The sequence below is a fragment of the Phaenicophaeus curvirostris genome, chromosome 18 (assembly GCF_032191515.1).
Source record: "Phaenicophaeus curvirostris isolate KB17595 chromosome 18, BPBGC_Pcur_1.0, whole genome shotgun sequence".
Classification (NCBI taxonomy): domain Eukaryota; kingdom Metazoa; phylum Chordata; class Aves; order Cuculiformes; family Cuculidae; genus Phaenicophaeus; species Phaenicophaeus curvirostris.
In genome coordinates, this window is record NC_091409.1 from 11365357 (window position 1) to 11386265 (window position 20909).

General features: G+C 40.3%; 1 long non-coding RNA gene across 1 annotated transcript in view; it reads right to left on the bottom strand.

Annotated features, from left to right (window-relative positions):
* Positions 1-17621, bottom strand: part of LOC138728524 (uncharacterized) — a 46936-nt gene extending 29315 nt beyond the window's left edge. The window contains exon 1 of the long non-coding RNA XR_011338717.1: positions 17451-17621. This is a non-coding gene — a long non-coding RNA (uncharacterized lncRNA). The remainder of the gene's footprint in view (positions 1-17450) is intronic.
* Between the last annotated feature and the right edge of the window lie 3288 nt (positions 17622-20909).

A 20909-nucleotide genomic window follows, 5' to 3' on the forward strand; every position in this document is an offset into this window, starting at 1 on the left:
GCACATGCTTACCTTCCACGTAGCCTTGATCCGTTCGTTTTCATCATTAGTGATTTTACTGCATAATCATGCCTTTTAAAAAGTGCAGTGCCTTGTCCTGATAAGATCACCCTTGGGAAGCCAAAGCACTTCAAATGCAATGGTTGGCATTAAACAAGGAGAGTTATTGTTTTACTTCTTACTCCTACCTAAGCTCGATTCAGGCATAGATTAAGAGTGCAGAACAGACAGACAACTGCTGAAAGCAGAGAAAATACTGGGTTTTCTTGTCCGAGGCAGAAGAGGGGGAGGGAAACAGGCTGGAGGTGACTGTTCCTTAGCCAGCCTCCGCTAATCGAAGCGAGCCATCCTCATCAATATCACTTTGCTCTGGCAGCTTTTCAAGAGGAAAAAAAAAAAATAAAAAATCACGCTCTGCTTGTGCAACACACTTTAATTGCTATTTCTATCACACACCAAAGAGGAAATCCAGGGGGCTAGCAGCAATGTGATGAGCTGCATGATCCTTAATGTTTTAAAGAGAAAATTCTTGCAACTGGGGAGCAGGAAGGGGGAAGGCACATCCCCCTCTGACCCACAGGGCACATTCTTTGCTACTCCATCTGCCACCCCCAGCTGCTAAATCCTCAGTTACCAGCACAAGGTGATCTCAGACTGAAGCACGCTGCTAATACATGAAAGGAAAGAACTTTGGCTGGTTGCCTCTTACAAGCCCTGCTCTCCCCACCCCCTTTCTTCCCTTCCTCTCTGACATGTTTAAAGCATCTGAACGTCAAGGTACTGAGATATCACAGAGTGAATTTCGCTTCCCTATCCTGCTCAGATGGCTCTTGTCAGCAGCTCCCTCCAGTCCTACTCTCAGCCCTCTGTTTTCTGTGAGGATTTCTCTCCCTCCTCGCTTCCCCTCCTGCTCTGGAGCCACCGCTCTGGAGCTCACATTATTTCCTTTCTTGGAGCCTACAGTCTGGAGCCAGTGAGGTTTGTCTGCTTCCCTGGGTTCAGCTAATAAATTGGGATCAGAGGGTCACACAGCAGGGGACTTGGAAGCCTGAGAGCCTCTGACACCATTTTTATTAGTTTTTACTATACATACCATTTCAGGAGCTGGGATGCCATCCCAGTGGGGCCCTACCCATTGCTTAGTAACTAAGATTTTGTAATCTAAGTTTTGACAAGGTCATTTTTTACCTTGGGAGAGGGTAGGGGAGGGAGAACCCCCACGTACATTAATTACACAAACACTGTGGGGACAATGCAAATAGGAACCCATTTCCCTTCTGCATCAGCACTAAAGAATGAAAAATTGTTTTACTATAGGGCTATTACAAGCCAAACAGGCCAGAATATTCTAAAAGACACATTGATACAGTCCCATCATCTGCTTGTAGCTTAGATGAGTGCATTTCAGCCTTTTCCCTGTCTATCCCTAATGAAATATGTCGTCAACAATAGGGACCAAACCTGGAGGTAGCCACAGAGCCCTGGAGCCTGCGCTATATTAAATGACCCCATGGCTCTGCTGGAAGCATAGGGATCACCCCGATCAAGCTAAAATTAAGTAACAAAACCTCCACCAGCTTCAGCATCACCATGCTGTTAACCCTATGTTTGGTTAATCACTGCTGGCACGTAGGGTATAAATTACTTTTTGGCAAACTCTAGTCCCAGCAGAGAGAGGTGTGAAGAGCCTAAACACCCACCGGCCCTTCAGGTCAACCAGAGGCAGGATTTTTTTTTTCCTGATATTATGTTTCTTAGGCTAACAAGCAGGATGTTTAGAAAGCACGGGAAACGAGGAAAAACAGCCACTGAGAGCAAGTCAGCACTGGGACAAGTTCATGAGAGCAGGTACAGATGGAAGCCAAAGCTGAAGCAGCAAACAGCACATTGCCACCCCTGTAGAGGAGCGGTGCTGGTTTGGAGAGTTGAGCTGCCCAACACAGATGAAGCAAGAGAAAATAATCCTTTGTGCCCACAGCCACACAAGATAGCGGCGATAAGAAGCCAGTTTGCCAAGCTGGACTTTTCTCAGACATATAAATGCTGCTTTCTTCAGCTGCAGCTTTGCTGTGTTTGATAACCCTGAGCATATTTCTCTCTTTTTTGGTTTTTTTTTTCCTAATCTGCTGCCTGCTCTGATAAATTCATTCAAGAAGGAGGCAAAAGGTCCTTTGGTCACTACTACCTTTCCCTTCCACCCCCTCCCCTCATCCAAAGCTCTGTGAGGTGTATGCCTCTGATGTGGTTAAAGCAGGACTGAGATTGAGTAATGCTTTGAGGTCCTTCAGTATGCATTTTGCTGGCTGTCACCTCATCGGGCTCCAGCATATGCTTTGAGGTTAAGTCCCAGTGTTTGTGTTTTGGGCCTTTGTTGTGGTTGCTTGATTTGTTCATGATGGCCTTGGCTCTGCCACCCCACAAGCAAATGCAAAATTCACAAAGTGGTGACTCAGTCATTTTATCCACTGGCAGCAGCAGCAGTTGGCAGAGGCTCAAAACAGATCAGAGAACAGGGCAACAAGTGTCTCCAAGATGAATTTCAGACAAACAAGGAAAAATGAAAAACCTGAGAAAGCATGGATAGAAAAAGCCTGATATTAAATAGAGAGACAGAAAAACAGCTGGAATGTCAAGCATAGACCAAGGAGATCAAACGTAAATCAGCTGCATGACAGACAAGGAACTGTGCTGTGCTTCAGAACAGCAGCACTCAAAACATGGCAACTCACTGGCCCATACAGCTTTTTCCATTGGTTAAACTCAGCCTGCACGTCAAAAGAAGTTGCTTTTTGTTGCCAGCACTGGAAGCTCAAAGCAGAACCTCCAGATCAAGCTGTTTTCTTCCTGCTTCAGGCATCAGCCCTAAAAATAAAATGACCCCAGAGGACTCAAAAGCTGGCTTTTTTGTTTGGCTGACAGTATTTGAAGTAGGATAGCAAGACTTGTGCTTGTTCTTCTGCAGTTATATGGCCTCTGCGGGTTTTTCAAATAGCAAAAATATGTCCTTGAACATGAAGAGAGAACTTCATCCTGACCTGGCTTTATATCAGGGTAACACCTTCATCCCTGGAGGAGAAAAGAGTGATTCTGATATCATATCCTGATATCATATCCTCTCTTTTTTCAGCTGAAGGCAGTATTCAGTGGACATACAGAGCTGTGAATAACATCAGTGAGTGATTACAGTACCAGGCCACATGTCTGAACTGAAGCTGTGAATTTTCAAATAAAAGCAAGACATTATGAGCTATGATGCACATAAAAAGGACATTTCTACATTAACCATACTTCAGGCTGAACACACAAGATAGTATCAGATATGAACTTACATGGTAAGGAACTCATAATAAAACCTCAAGCATGCAGAGGGAGGAAAGACGGTCTTGTGCTTAAGCACAGCATTAGAGTCTCAACGCCTGGATTCTGCCCTTGGTATGACCCACAGCTGTCCCATGAGACCTCAAGCCTTAGCTATGTAGGACTTGTGAAATCACTACAGACTGTAGTGATTTTTAATTTATTTTTTTAAACAGTGCACAGCAATTTACATTCAGAGAGCTTTATAACTCATTTCTGTCTGTTTGATCTCCAGCTCCAACTTTTCTGGCAAAATAGCAATTACAGCACAAATGCTGAGCAGGCTCTTTGTCGCTGCCCATGCCCTATCAGACTCAGAAAATGATTGTGACTCACCTAAGCTGCATTTTGTTTATTCATGTGTAAACTGGGAACCATTATAATTGCTTTCTAAGCATTAATTGATTATTCCTCATAGCACTACTATAGAATTCCTAGAACAGAGAAGAATAAAACCAACAAGAGGAGGAGACAGCAAAATTACAAACTGCTAATAATTCTAAGTTTACTTTTTCTCTTCTTCTGAGCACTGACATGAGGGAAGTTCTTTCCATTCAGGTCCTGACATGCTGTGTCATGGTTTACTCTGTGACTTCAGTCTATCCACCTCAACTTTCCTTTGTTCAGATGTAATGCCATCTCAGAAGTGAAAGTCTGTGTTCCCAGGGATGACTAGTGGGGGTTTTCCCAACTCCCATGAAGACAGTGAAGGTGTGTCAGCTGGAGCCTACAGAAAAGCTGGGCAGGTGCTCTTGATCTGGGAGTGTGGGGATAGGATGAAGGGGAATGGTTTTAAACTGAAAGAAGGGGGATTGAGGTTAGATATCAAGAAGAAATTTTTTTACTATGAGGGTGGTGAGGCACAGGCAGAGGTTGCCCAGAGAGGTTGTGGCTGCCCCATCCCTGGAGATGTTCAAGGCCAGGTTGCATGAGGCTTTAAGGAACCTGATCCAGTGGAAAGTGTCCCTGCCTATGGCAGGGAACCTGGAACTGGAGAATCTTTAAGGCCCCTTCCAACCCAAACCATTCTATGATTCTATTGTATCACTACCTATATTTGCTTAGTTCTATCTTTCCTTGTCATTGGGAGGTAAGAGGGTCAGATGGATATCAGAAGATGACTTACGAATTTCTAGGTGTCGTTACCTTAGTCTATGTATTTGTGTGTCTCCAGCCACCACTCTCACATACGTATGCACGTTTTCTCTAGTTGATTTAAGTCCTTCTGTAGATCTGAACATCTCCCTGCCTGTTACAGCAAGCAGCTGGAAAGCAGTTGTGACCAACATGCTGATTTGTACAAAGAGGAATTAATTCCCTTCCTGGAGCTGAACAGCCATGAGCGCAGTACGCATAGATCAGCAACTAAAGTCTCAGAGCAGATAAGGAACCAATTCAGAGTGGCAGTAGGTGTGTTACATGGGCAGATTAGCTTCACACCCTTAATCATTTCCAGCAACAAAACACCCAAAATAAAATGCAAACCAAAACAAAACTCAGGTCTGGTTCTTCCTCAGGAAAAAAACCCAACAAACTAATAAGAAAAATGCAAGCCAAAGAAAGTAACCTTTGTAATTCACTTATATAGGAAGAGGCAGGTATATACTATAGCCTGGTAATAAAAACAGTCTCCTTTTCTCTAAGAAAGTATATGCTCAGCTCATAACAGATACTGCCTGACAGAGTAACAGTTCTAGTTTTGGGGTTTATGGTGTTAGGCTAAATTTATTTTACTATTACAGTTATTTAATCACAGGTCAATTAGTCACACAATACCAAGTGCTATCGTGGAAGATTAACTAGAAATATGGTCTGCACATTTCACTCCTAAAAAATCAGTTTCTTCTCATTTCAGGTAACAACTTGGAAACATATTGAAGGACAAAAGGATCATTCAAAGATAATAAAGCAGGGCTAGCTAGTAAGGATTCACAGAGATATTCTCAGCTCTCTAAGACACTCACAGAACTGTCCCATCTGAAATACAGAAGTTTCTCATGGCAGAGGGGAAGGTTACTTGGCAAAAATATACAAGTGAAAAATCAGACATTTCTGCTAGCAGACAGCTAGCTGAACACTCATTTCTCTCTTTAGAGAATGTTTTAATGGAAAATCTGACTGATCTGGCAGAGACTGTTCCAAGGTAGTGATACTGAGTCATAAGGCAAAGTTGTAGCTACCATACAGCTTGATACAGTGCTCCTGAAGTCAATAGGAAAGATCTGGAACAGGACCATACAAATTAAATAAAGTTTGCAGCATGGCTGTCATTAGCTCGGACCCACTGGAGAAGCTGGCAATGAAAAGCTGCTGCTGCTGCTTTCATGAAGACCCTTCTCTTGATGTTATCAGTGTCATTTCTGCCCAAGGATGTTTTGCAAATTGAGACAGGCATCAAACTGAGAAGTCTTCTTTGGACTTTGTTGTTTGAGAAGTGGGAAAAAAACGGTTTCACAGCTGTAGGTTGAGCATGAAAAATGTGGCAGGTGACAGAAAGAAGGTCACCACACTGTGAGAGTGTCTCAGTTTGACAGTGTACGGGCTTGGTTTTCTGCTATTTTGTGTGGATTTAGTGCTGGTAAAATGGGGGAAAGGGGGAAGAATGCTAGTCTATTTAAATCCTGGGAAGAGGAGCAGTAGCAGCCATCACTTAATAGGAAAAAATATTCTCCTGAGGAAGAAGGGAACAAAACGTATATAAAGAACAGGCAGTAACAGAAATCGGACACAGAAGCATCAGCCAGGATCAAAGAGAAAAGAAGTTCCAGAAGAGACTGAACGAGCCTAACTGATCTCCTGATATAAGGCATATCTCTTGAAGTTAGACATCAACAGACGGTAGGGACCAAAAACTGTCAAAGCACAATAATCTGCCAATTCAGAGGAGAAACAGGGATGTAATTGTATTTTATAGGACATAAGAAAAGCCTCTTGGGCCTCTGGTTAGATGCAAGACAGGAATAGCAGAAGCACTAGCAGCTTCTTGTGTTGTAATGCTCAGCTTTTTCTTGAAGGACACCAGAGAGGCAGTGAGAACCACCACCTACAATGGCATCAATAAGCCCTGCCCTTGATGGATTTCTGCTGGACACTATCGTCAGGAAGATACTGAATGCAAAGAGACGAGGGGAAGAAGAAATTATTTAATTACCTATACACCAATGCCAAAAGCCTGGGTAATAAACAAGAGGAAATAGAATTAGTCATTTATGAGTACTAATTTGACCTAGCTGCTATAACTGAACCTAGTAGAATGATTTGCATGACTGAATGTTTAAATCAATGGTTGTAATCTACTTAGATAGACCATGTCTTAGAATAAAACGAGGAGTGGAAAAGATGGTTTTACCTATAACCAAGTCACTAAAAATTTTTTTAAAAAAGGTATTCTGAATGCTTCCTGCATCATGACCCCAATAAAGCAATAAGATGGTATGTGAGTTGACATCCTCTACCATCATGCTAGAAATCAAGGTGACTAATAATGACAACTGGTTGTTTATGAACTGTAGGATGAAAAGATTATCTACTAAACTCAAGGACTCCCACAAGAGATCGATGATACCCGCCCCCGCCCCCCTTAGAATTACCAGATATTCCAGCTGTAAACTAGGTGGCAGAGAAGACACCAAGCTGTGGAAAATCTCTCCAACTTTCTTTTCACAAACAGAGGAACCAATCACCCAGCAAATACTGGTAACACAAGTACAATTAACCATTATGGGCAACAAAATCAAACTACCTAGACTGGTAATAATCTATACTTGGAGCCCTGAAAAGTTCATCTTTGTGAAACTGTTATGGGTGATTCAGTTAAGGGAAAAAGTCCCACTGACCAAACGTGACTAGGAATTGTTTATGAAGACTTCACTAAAAGCCTCAGATCCAACAACCATATAGTCAAGAGATCAGATGATACTCATCAAATAACATCTATACTAATAAATTGCAAAACCATAAAAAAGCAGAGAAAAATTATATAGCCAATAGGATAATGTGTAAAATAGACTAAATCTGAAGTTTATTAGGGATCTGAAAGTGGAATTTGTACTTAAAGTTAATGTTGAAATGCAAAAGTCCGCCACCAGAGGAGGAGATTTTTCAAGACAATATACCTAAGCACTTCCTATCTAAGAGTTCCTAAGAGGAAAGGAAAAGTTTTCACCATGCCTTGGAAGAAGGAAGGTTCTAGAAAATAAACCTATTGTTCTGCCAGTATCTTAAAAGACAATGAACAGGTGCATTACTCTTATACTAAGACTCATGAAAACAAACTAACCAAATGAATAATTTGAACCTCAAAGCATGGAAATGACAAACCTATAAGCAATCAACATGAGTTTATCAAAACCAGTCTCCCAAAAATATTTGATTGCTCTCTGAGATTATAAATGGAACTAATAAAGTCAATAACTTACTTATAACCTGGGCCATATCATTGGTACTGAAGATCTCCCAGAAAGCAAACCAAAATCTTCTACGTGATGATACGTACAAACCTTCGCTGAAAAACATGGAGAGCCAGGAAGGGCAATCGTTAGTCACTGACCTCCTAGCACCCATGGTGTGCAATAACCTTGACCTTATTTTTAACCTCTTACATGCCATGCCTTCATGCCAGCCCTGCAGGGTTATCCTAGTTAAAGCTTCAGTGATAATTTCAAAGTGACAGATGGAGTGTCAAAGCAAACAGCATCTGTCCAAAGGGCCCCAGTAGGTGATGCTTCACAGAGTATCTCCTGAACATCTGCAGTAATTAAATGCTTAAGCTGAACAAAATTGAATTTTGCAGGCTGTGTTGAATCAGATATAGTTCACTGCACAAGGGCCCTTGATCTGCTCTGCTCTCCCAGAAAATAGTGTTGCTTCTCCATAAGCCCTCTTCACCCTGAACTTCATAACCGTGGCAACTTGTTTGTTCAAAAAAATAGGCATTTTGTGGCTTAATACCCAATTTGGCATCCAATGACATTGTTTCCCGTATTTGAAAGGAGACAGCAATCAGAATTTACACCCTCTCGATTCTTTTATGGAAGGGGTAGGTTATTTTATCAGAGTGGAAGGCATTTTGGTTTTGTTTGTTTCTTGCAGAACTCAACAATGATACCTGAACAAACCTGGGTTCTCCACGAAACACAGACAAGCTGGAAAACATCAAGAGATGTTGTTACCACTGGGAAAAAAATTGAAGAAAGGGAGAAGAAAGGGAGAAGTAACTTACTAGGAAAGGCCTAGTAAGTTTCTACTCATCAAATTGGGAGACAGCAATCTTAAAAAGCCCAGTGCAGGGATACAATACGCTCCCTTCCCTCCCATGAAAGGGAGGCAAAGCTCAGCAAGTCAGTACAACAGAGACCACTTAATTTGCTTGCATGTACACATACCGGGGGTGGGATCTGCCATTCACTCCTTCCTACTCGTAGCATTCCCATCCCAGCAGCTCATACTCCCTCATTTAGAAAGTACAAGAAATATCTCGTTTGGGAGAAAAGAGACAACAATGTTAGCAATTTGAAGAAGAATCTGTAACCTGTACAAGCCAAAAAAGTAGTTGCAGAGTCAAGCAAAGCAGTTGGAGAGTGAAGCCAAGCAGTGAGGAGGCAGACAGGTCTGTAGAGAGGAGATAGCACTTCTCAAAAGAGATGATCGTTGTCAGACTGTTATATCAGGCTTTGCTGTACTACTCATGGACCTTATTGTAGCCACAGTTTCCTGGCTACAGAAAAAAAACCCACATTGATATGTCCTTCCCAAGACAGAAAGGGTCCAGAAATGAAACCCCTTTGTGCTGTATGGCAGGTAAACTTTATTATGGAGGGATAATTTTCTCAGAGTCCCAAATATCTGGTAACCCTGATAATTCTGAACAGGGAACAGGTCATAAAATAAATGTTCAGCCTTTGGCACATTACTCAGGTGCAAGGTTCTCATATGGAGGTCACCATACGATATTGGATTATGGTAATATATTACAGTGAATTGCTGTCAGGGTCTTTACATTCCTTGCTTAATTCTCTGTAGTTTGTATTATTTTCTTCTATCTAATCTACTGTGTTTCTTTGGCATCTGCCACTTTGGGATCCATTTTCTAGAAGCAGCAACTTGGTCCTTACGTGCTGGACAATTGATTTCACCAGTTGACAGCACTGGTTCTTTCCCTCTCATTCTTTTGAGGAACCCAGGAAAGATACACACTCATGTTATCCTTTGCCAAAAGCTGAGGCTGTTAGTCTGGGAACTGCACATATTACAACACGCATTTGTGCTCTTGCTTCTTACTCAATGGCTTTTCCTTTTACAGCTACAGAGCAAAAGTCTGTAGGTCTCACCAGAAGAGGGCAATTCATTGTTTTTTTAGTTGACAAAGTTGACAGTGAGTAGAAAAAGAGCTGAAACAATGGAAATGCTGATCTCATTCTAAATCATGAGTTACATTTAATTGTGTGTTTGTGTATTTTCATTGCTCACTAAACCTAAACTTTTCGCACATCTAGTGGGGCAAGTTCACAGCCAAAAATGTCAGCAGGGGTCATCACTGGAGAATGGGCAGAAGATGAACTAATGATTGGAGTCAAGACTGCCCACAAATTACATTTGGATATAATCATCCAAGACCTTCAACTCTCCTTACAAAAGTGTGACCATACTTCAAAGAAGCCAGCAAATTTACTCTCCTAGACCTGAGCTCTGACTTACTGGGACCCACAATGTCATGGCCAGCTCAAGTTTGTCTGACCTCTGAAATGAAAAGCTTTTGATTCTGGACATATTTTGTGTACTTCTGTATTTTAGAAGATTATCAAGATAGACTTCTCCATGGGACAGACCCTTGACCCACTAATAGGGAAGGCCTAAAACCTCTGATCAGGGTAAATCCTGCACCAAACACCACTTTGAACAGCCAGAAAAAGTCAAGAAGAAAGGAAAGAGAAATTAAAAAAAAGACTGTGAGGAGGACAGGAAACTCACAATGCAGTTGATATGTGAATGGGGGATGGGAAAAAAGAAGATGAAATAAAGGCCATGTCAAATGACTCTGCTTTCCCCTCTATTTCGTTTGGAGAGAAGATTAGGTTACTACAGTTCAACAGGACTCAGTTTGCTTATTGCTTTGGGCATTAAGAACTTAATGCAAAAGTAATGAAGTTAAACCTGTGGCATAGATAATGGTCATTAGCAGCCTGCTTTCCCTGTCATAAACCTGACCCTTGTTAACTCCCATTTTATCTTTCTACACAAATGATTTTGAGCAGGGCAGGAAGTATTCTCTATTCTGTCCATTTTGGGGAAAAAGTCAGCTAGTGAGTACGCACTGATATTTCGCAAACTGAAGCCTCTCTCCCCCACACTACATCCGAGACTGCATTACAAACTAGAGGGAAATACTAGGAAGAAAGAGTAGAATTTGAGTCCTTCACAGAAAAAAAAAAAATGTGACTAGTAGGGGTAAAAGCTTCAAGAAGTTAGTTGGGAAAGAGATGTCCTAAGAGGAAGATAGGGAAAAGGCAAGGATTAAAAGGTTTTAGCACAAAACAAAGCCTATTTACTGCTTAACACCTTTCATTTCTCTCCTCCACCTACCATATAATGGAGCTCTTTCCCCACTCATTAATTAAGTTATTCTAAAGTTTATTAACTGAGGGCAAAATTGCCCCTGCAAACAGATCCTTAATAGCTGTTGCAGTGCTCTGACAAAGGAATCCTGTTACCCTCCTCTGTCAAGGAACATCTCCCCTGGATGAAAGAAATTCGAATAGATCAATATCACCAAATACCTTAATTCTTTATCCAAAACTCAAATTTTCTTTCAGTAGGGACCCAAAAGGAGCATAAATGTAGCCAAAAGGAATCCATTTTATGATGACATGAGGAAAACTCAGGTCTGAAAAGATGGTCTGGTTCATCTGTTCTTACATGCAAGATGATGATTACTAACTTTTTTATATGTTTGTCCAATACTACTGGTCAGGCTTTTCTTTCCAAGGAATTATGGGGTGGCAGGAAGAATTTTAATTTAAATTTACAAACTATGCCATTGTCTCTCTGTGAATGGAGAAAGTCTATATAGCAACATTGACCTTAAAGGTAAATTAATCATTTTTGAGGTTTTATTGCCAAGTAAACCCAAACATACCAAAAAGGCAGTAATAGAGCCCTCAAGCCAATTGCAAAATTGCATTACCTTCAAAGGAAGGATGATCTGGCCCTCGAAGTGAAAATGCTTCATAATAGTATCAGTCATCATAGGAGTTACACCTATATTTGAATAACAGCAAGTAGATTAGTCATAGCTTGATGAGCAAACAAAAAATGGATTTTTGGGTTGTAGTCCAAAAAAATTATCTGTTTTCCTGTAAATTCACTAGAAGGGAGGAAAACCACAGATGAAAATCTCAGCTTGGGGTAATTCTGAATTTCATGCTGAAAGGGGGTCTGTACAGGACATTGCTGAATAGACAGATAAACCAGTGAAATTTTAAGGTGTAGAAGCCAATATGACTGCTTGAATCATCTACCAATCTCCTGTTCAGCTTCTCATCTACTTTATTTACACAGACATATGTGATTTTGTTGCCAGCTGGTGATTTGGCAATAAAATGAAATCTGAGCCTAATGTGCCTAGAAGATTTGTTTGGAAAAAAATAAACCAAAGATAAAAAAACCCAAACTAAGTAGTACTTGTTTATAGAAACATTACGGTACCTTTGATCCTTTCTTCTGTTCTGCTTCAATATGCTTGAGTAAAAAGAAAATACGCTGTAAATTTCGGAGAGCAGCATGGGGGCTCCTATGTTTGTGTTGCAAAGACAGACCAAAGCCTTTAATCAAGACAAACTCCTGTAGGGCAAATTTCCCAATCCAGCATTAGTGTGGTGATGTTGCTAGGTGGATCCCCATCCAGCCAATCTACAGTTCTTGAAACTTGCCTGACCCATTCGCAGGACAGCCCTGCAAAATCATTTGGGCATGAGAGAAGGAAGAGAGACAAGAAGGTGACACACAAAGAATTAAGGCGTAAGCTAATAAATGTATAAACATATGGAAAAATAATGCAAGATTCTTAAGAATGGCTGCGAGATTGAACTAGAAATACTAAAACAGAGATATAAATATCATAGAAAATATAGCATCCATATGAAGAATGTTTCACTTACCCACAACCCTGAATAAAAACACTAAGTCTCTTAACCTTTTCTATACATACACGTGTCAGACAAATAAGTACATGTTGCACTTAAAATACGATATTTATTATATCTCACATCAAAGTTTAACTGCACATGGACAGATTTTCAGAGAATTTCAGCATGCAATAAGCACAGAAGAGAGAAAGAAAAAAAAGGCATCAGAGCTCCCTGTCTTATAAAAGTCCCAGTCAGGCAATAATACCTAAAAATATTGGATACTTCTTTATATGAAATTGCTGTAATAATTATACTTAAAAATCAGATGTGCAAATGCACCGTTAAGGTCTATCAGGACACCACCGTCATAATGTAGAATTTTTCACTGGAATTCAGTGTTAATGTCTTCATAGGAAGACCTATGGCTTTTCAAATGCTTGTCCAAATCACAGAACGCACATAGTACTATGCTGTGCTACAAACAAAATGCGCTGGGAAAAAAAACCCACCGCTATTCAAAGAAGAACATCTTTTAAAAATACAACAGTATTTCCTTTAAAAACCCTGTTTTCAAGCAGTGTAATGTAGTCCTTTGAGACCAAAATCTTGTCCCTTCTCTCAGAACAGCTGTGAATATACTTAGAGTTACAAACTATATACCTAGAGTTACAAACTCTTAAAAAAAGTAATTCCAGAATGGCCAAGGAAAAGCATCATTTGCCTCTCCAAGGATCCTGAGAGTAACTGACAAAAAGTAAATTAATTTTTTTAAATAGAATTTAGAAATCATTACTTGTTTCCTGAGTTATGGAAAATAAGGAGCTGCACTGTAACCCAGCACTCGGGGTACCCAGGAGCTATGGAAGAACACATGGAGAAATGCGTGCTGTTGGGGCTACTGCAGTAGGAAAAGGTTTAATTTAGCTACCTCCTCACACTGCCATGCAGGACACAATGACAAGGCTCCAATAGTAGATGTCAGGAAATCCCACAGCGACACCCTGATGTACCTATGTGGATATTTCCAAAGTCTTCTTTACTGTTCTGTGTTTCTTCTAAGTCAAGCATTTGAATGCAGATGGTGCTTCACAAACAGGTGAACTGATTTATGTTCTCTCAGTTAACGGGCCACAGCACAGAAGTGGCCAATTGCTATCAGTTTAGAGCGAGCAGGAATCTGGGCTTTCTCCAGCTATCTAACAACAAGTGGAAGTCACATGCAATTTCATACAGCTGTCCAAAGAGAGCACGAGCTGAAAGGTGATTTCCCTATCCATGTGGAGGAGTTTGGAGCCTGCTGAGGACTTCCCTCAGCCAAATGTTCAGGCTCCCTGCACTGTAGTGATTTCTACAGCCTTCTTTGTCTTTGAAACACGAGCAAGTTATTGTTGGCATACAAAGAGGCTGGCGAAGTGTCATCCCATGATTCAGCATATCAAGAAGCAAGATAGTATAATGAAGCATTGTGCAAAGGGTTGCGCAACATGGACTGAAACAGGGCACATGAAAGCACTGTTGTATTGGAATAGACATGTTTTTTTCTCGTGGAAGATATTCATCTGCCAAAAAAATTGTTGTATAACTTATGTTTCATGAGCAGAAGATCCAGAGGCAGATAGAGGCAGTGATGCTAGGACCTCACCTGCTGTGACACAGACATATGAGAAGATAATTTGGTTTGCCAGGATGATTTGTTTACAATTGTAATATCTGGTGCAGAAGATTTTGAAAGAGGCTGATGAATTGGAAAGACTAAAAAAGCCTGCATCTAATTTAAACTGCACTGTGAATTGGAGATAATCCATTGGAGTCAATGGAGATAATCTAGCATGAAACTATCCTCAGTGCAAGGAGAACCAGAGCCAAAGAGCGTCGACGTACAAGGTCTTACTGTGTTTCCTTATCCAGTCCATGGGAAAGCCTGCAATACCTCAGGCTACTTGAGATATTTCCGACATATAACTGCCTCTTTACCTCTATGGCATTGCCTTTTGTCTGTTATTGTTCCTCATCTGCCTTGGGAGTGGCTCTCCAGTTTGCTAACTGGTTATGGGGAGCGGGTTTCTGCCAGAAGAGTATCCTCACACCCTTCTTCCCAGCCTTTCCTCCTTTCTGGCAAAAAGAAAGCATCATTCCTAGATGAAAAGCTCCAAAAGACCCTTTTCTTCAAAAATTTAAAAAACAACCCAGCCTTTAAGAAGACAACTCAATAAGGTCTTTTTGTTGAAACATTGATATCCTTAGAAAGGAAAGACTTATTCCAGCATTTGTCAGCTGCCTTAGATTCATGGGCTACTACTGAAAAATCTGGCAAACGTGAATAAGAAAAGCAAGTCCACACATCCCATAAGGCTGTACTAAAAGCACTGCCTCCAGAAAAACTGTACAAACACACATCACAAGAAAATGGAAAGGCACTGGGCTTTTTTTTTTAACTATTATTTGTGAGATGATGTTACAGAAACACCAAGAAGGACGCTTCTGTCCTGATCTGGGGGACAGAACCTACCCATTCCAGCAGCTGCACACTGCAGGGACTAGGACCAGCGACTCATTTTGCTGAAAAGCCACCAGGCTTCTCATCAGAAGGTAACAGTGACTAGAACTGGCGAGGGTTGCTCTGATAGGCCCAAGAGAAAAAGCTCTGCTAGTTATCAGCCACATCTCTCTGCATCCTTCAGGCATCCAGTCCCCATCCTCTAGTACTTGTAGTTTAGATAATTGGTTTCAATGCCCTGTTTGACTTCTGTTTTCCCTGCCCGTGTTCCCTCTGTGCTTCAGCTTCCTCCCTTCTGGCTCTCTGCTGCTTGCCCAAACAGTTGCTTTGTCACAATTTTTCATATTTTATTTTCCTTTACTATCTGTTGACTGGCTCAGATGCCATTAATTCTATTTAATAAAGATGAAAGACTTGGACAGCAAAGGAGGAAGGGCACAGAGTTGCAAATAATATAAATGTATGAAACTTTCACCTCGCACACCTCAAATTATGGGAACCAAGAAGTAAAGCAGTAGTTAAGAGCCTCAGCCACTTATATTGGCAAACCACTCTTTCATAAGGATGCAATTTAGATTTAATAATATGCTTAATGAATGGTAATTAAAAACAAATTGCAATTAAAACACTATTTAATGAGGTTTAGCAGAGATGTGATAGATATGTATCTATCACCAAGTTCAACTTCAATAAATATTTTCTTAATAACAAACTGTCATTTAATTAGTATGGAAAAAATGTTGCTGTTAAATCTAAATTAAATTAAAATATACTTAAGGCATTTACCCACTTAATAGTATGTGTTAATGAAAAATATTTAAAAGGCTTTTTCTTTCTTGTTTTTTTTAAGGGTAACGGTTACAAGAATTAAAAGAAAGGAATTTAATTGATTGTAAGCTATGAAGGCATGATCCAGCTCTACACATAAATACTTTGTTGATTTAAGAGTTTCCTAACCTACAACATCTACACTATGACACATGAAAATGAACAAAAGCTGGCTAGAATTTGAAGTTTAAGATTTAAAAAATGCAACAGTTAACAAAGTCATACTCAAAATTCCCACTGCACCTTTCCTTCTAACCTTTCCATGTCATTTTATGAGCCTGTTATCATAAATATCTGAGCACCTGCCAAAAAATATAAAATAGAATAAAAATGTTTTCTTTCTTCCTGCAGATATAAAGTTTTAATATTTTATAGGTCTTTATTTGTTTAGTGGGAGAGGGCAGGAGAAGTATAGTATTTTGAGCTTAGCATATGTCAACTATTTTGTTTGGAACTGAGGCTTGTGCAACCTTTATTTCTCATCAAAGGTATTTTAGTAGCTTAAGCCCTGATCCTTATTTCTCCTGTGCTCTCAAAACTCCTTATACCGGCTGATACTTTAATTGCTCTAACATTCATTACAACTTGGACTAAATTCAAATAAAACATTTTATGGTGAAAAATAGCTTTTAGGAGAACACAATTTTTTTTTTGTAGAAAACATGGATCTTTAAAACATTTAGTATTTTTCATGAGCCGGTTGGAACCAAGAAGGATTAATTTTCATAAAGCCCGTGAAATGCAAAATAAAGTCTGAAGAAATAGTTTATAATTCCCTTTTTACATCTTTCTTTGCTGAGTATTTCATGACAGAAACTGGGGGAAAAAGCAAAACCAGAATGTTTTCCTGACAGATGTGACCAGGACTCCTCCTTCTGTACCTTCACAATACCTACCACCAGGAGGGTGCAACAAGAACAGAGATTTACAACATAAATCCAAATGTTTCCCTAAGGCAAAAATATGACTCTTCAGTGTTTCACTCTGCAGAAATTTTGTACGTATTGACATTGCTGTAGAGCAACATATATCACGTATACGTGCTGTACATAGTATGTTTTATATTATCCCTAACTGTATATAACACCTATTTGCAGACAGAAAAAAGCCTATAAGAAAAAATGGCATGATGTTAAATGTAATTTAAATAAAGAAGGAAAATGCACTGGGACAACATTTGTCAGGAGTTCGCTGTGACTTCCTTTTTGTCTTTGCAAATGGAAAAGAATTACAGGAACTAGATATTAAAGACACAATTTCAGCCCTTCACTCTGTTCCACTTGAAGACAGCATCAAGATCAGGAGACAATAATCATAAACCTGGTCTCTTTGAATAGCTTTCCACTTAATCCCACCAGCAGCTGCTTGGCTCACACCTCTTCTTTCTCCTTACATATCACAAACACACTAGAATGAGGACTACTAGTTTTGAATTTTCAGTTATTTTCTGTTGGATTTCAAGTGCCAGTCTTGGCTTAAAGTGATTGGTCCCATCCTGCATAGTATTACTTCAGAAAAAAATTACTTTAGAAAGAAAAAGTAGACACAGAAAATAGGTAACAGAAAAGCAAAGTGAGGATGAGTTCCTGAATATGGCACTTTATATTATGCCACACATAAAGAGAGAAAAATGGTGTACATACCCAGCCAATTCACGATTAATCCTGAAAGCTCGGATATATTAGTTGCAGAATATGAAGGATGTTTTTCCTGGCATGTTCCAGCTTCAGATATGATGCGGATAACACTTAGCATTAAATAATATTCCTATGATCCAGTTTTCAAGCATTTCACAATCCACTGCTAAATGTGACATCCTGAATGAAACAAATGACTTGATTAAGGACTTATTAACATTGAAACAGAACTGACTTCATGAATTATGACAGGTCCTACTGTACATGTCACACTGCATCAGAGCTGAAAGCAAAGATATTGTCCTTACTTCAGAAAAAAAGCAACTGTTTAGTTAGGGAAATACCCACTCCACAGCAGCAGGCACTGAGAAAATCTGGTTCCAGCAGCAGAACAGAAAATCACATCCAGTTTTTCAGTCTCATATCTTCTACTGCATAGTGGTGTCTGTTATATATATTCAGAGTGGATGGAATTAAAAACATTTACTTGAATAAAATATCTGGCCACCCTATGAAATTAATAGTTAAACTTTTGTGCCTTTGAAGAGGACTATCTTCCTCCACTTTCTCCATTTAAACTACTTAGAAAGATCCAACAGGGACTCTGGAAAGATCACTTACGATATGGATAATTAGACAATGATGGAAATACCTGGTATTGCACCTGATTTTGATGCCGAAACTGCAGTATCACTACAACCCTCAGGTAAGTGTCACCTTGCCCACAGCACATCCAGTCATTGTGGGTGTTCCCACCCACAGACGAGCTGTGGAGCTGCCCCCTGGAAAGTCCCAGGAAAATCCATAGGGGTTTGGCTATGTTGGTATCTGCTGCAGTAACTACAGTAGTTCAGGTGACAATAAAGTCCCATCACTGCTGCCACCAAAGATCTAAACAGTCAGAAACTACCCCTTCTCCTTCAATTATTTTCCACCAAAAATCGCAGGTGCTGATTAAATAAAGATAGTGCTTTAACTGTCTCAGCTTGTGGCTAGCAGTCTGGCATCTCTGGTGATGCTCATCTCAGGCTGAGACAAACATGAGACCCATGCCAAGTTGTTTTGCAGTCAGTGGCCTGTTGCCAGAGTGTCATTTTTTACAGAAAGGACACAATACCAAGCAATCTGGCTGAGAATGAATAAAAATGTCATCTGTGTTCACACCACTTCAAGGGCTCGTGCAGTATTGTTCTCCTTGTGTGCAATACAACTCCAATTGATTCAACAGACGCACCAAAAGATGTTTCTCGTGGACCTGCTGGTCAGTCTTCCAACCCTGACAAGGAACTTACATCAAACTATTACATTTTATAGCAGTGATTAAAAACGGTTCCTTTCTTCAATGAGCTGGGGATGGTTTATTTTTTGCTTACTGGAAATTTGTCTCTTGTTTCACCCAGCAAAAAAAGCAAAAGAATTAGACAATGAGACAGCATGAAAAAGAAATACGCTTAGCAGAAATAGCAAACCATCAGATTTGCGCATTGCTGGGGATACAAAAGGGAAGATGATTGAGAAAAGGCTGCAAAGCCAAAAAAGCACTGACAAGATTTATCTGCCATCTGCAAAAAAGAAAGGAGCAAATAGAAACACACGCGGGAGAAGACAAGAGGAATGAACAGTAGTTTGTTATCATGGGGCACCTTTCACTGGATGAACTCTGAGGACATGATTTTTGAAACAGAGTATGCATAATTTCTTTCTTCTATAACTCTGGCTGGCTATGCTCAGTGAAACAGCCTCATCCTGGGCCCTAACCCAGGAAAAACATACAAGAGGTACCCAAGGAGCATGGCTGGGTTTGATATGTTTCCATAGAAAGGGAATCTGACTGGTCTTTTGCACACCATCTGCACGTGCTGTTAGGACATAAAGTTGGAATAGTCAGCTGGGCAAGGTAAAAAGGATTATTTTTTTTTTTTTTTTTCCTGGTTAGACTGAATTCAAGATGCTAAGTTGTTGAGAGCTGTTCAACCTTCTTCATCTCCTAAAGACAACAATGGATGTCAGAGATATTGAGTAACATGCAGAAAATCCCAGACAAATGGGCTGTACCAGCTGGTACTTATGGGAAAGAGTGGTACGGAGCTGGGGAATGATTAAAGCTACCTTCAGTCTCTTGGTGCATTCCTGCCAACAGCTACTGTTATGATATGCTTCCAAACACAAGCCTCAAAACTAGATTTTGATGCTTGGAGAGAGATGAAGAACAGCTCAGAATAAGTGTCTATGAACTGTCATTATGAAGAAACCGCAAATATCAAACACAAAAAAGCCCAAGCTCGCAACAGAAGAGAGTATATATTCCTAACCTACTGCTGTGCAGGCAACAGAGACACTGGATATTTAAAATTAGGAGCTTTTTTCCTTATTTCTCATGAGAAGGTTCTGCATCTTCGCTGGTGAGCCAAACACGTTCTGACAGGCAACTCCGTGAGCAACAAATGAATTTGTGCCTTGCAAAAAAAAAAAAAAAATTAAAAAAAAAAAATCAGAGAATCCCATACTAGACCTCTGTGTTTTGAAACAGCACTACAATAAGTCATGCCCCTTTTCCCATCCCCCAAGACATATGTACACTCCATGAGTCAGCCCTGAACATGATCTGGTAACCCCTCACTTAAAAAAAAAAATCACCAGTAGAGATTCTCCCACCTGCCTTAACCATTAGAATCAGAAGCCAAGTGAATGGGAGACGCAGGAAGACACTCCAGCCATAATTTTATTCTACACGAGCTCGCTCTATGACCTAAAGGTTCCATCTGGCTCCAACCTCTGAGAGGAAGGCCACAGCTTATCCAGCCTGGTCTGCCACCTCACAGCAACAACCAGGTGTGGTACCACGCTAATGGTGTCCTGCTCAGGGAGAAGAGGTAGGATGACCAGCACAATGGAAAAATTTGGTTCAGCATCGAAGGTGCACTGCACAAACCATACATGTGATACATCACTTAAAGAGGGACTGCAGAAAGAAGTTACCATGAAGTTTCCATTTCAAAGCACTAAAACCTTATCTTGGTTTATTAAATCTCAGCTGGGGCCCCAGGCAACTGAACAGAACACCAGTCTAGCTGGTGCATTTTGCTTTGCTTACTGCTACTGAAATACAGTCATAACTTACATAAAGAAATTGCACAGGCTTGGACTTCAGTCTTGGCTAACTATCCCTTCCATCCTTGGCTTTCAGGGTAAAACTGACATTTCACGTTTGTTTTTGTTTGGTTTTTTTTTTTTCTTTTTCCTTAAAAAGCATTATGGGACTGTGGAAGAAGAATAATATTCTGAAGAAGAATAACATATCCTCTGTTTAAGAGCTCCTTATTCAAAGACCAGTTGGGACAATGGCAGGATTCTCATGGATTTTGTAGGCTTTTAATAATAAACCAGTGAGTCCAATTGGAAAATCGCTGCTCTCAGGAGCCTGCTGACAGTGTGCTCCCCTTGCTCACCAGTGCTTCCACAGGG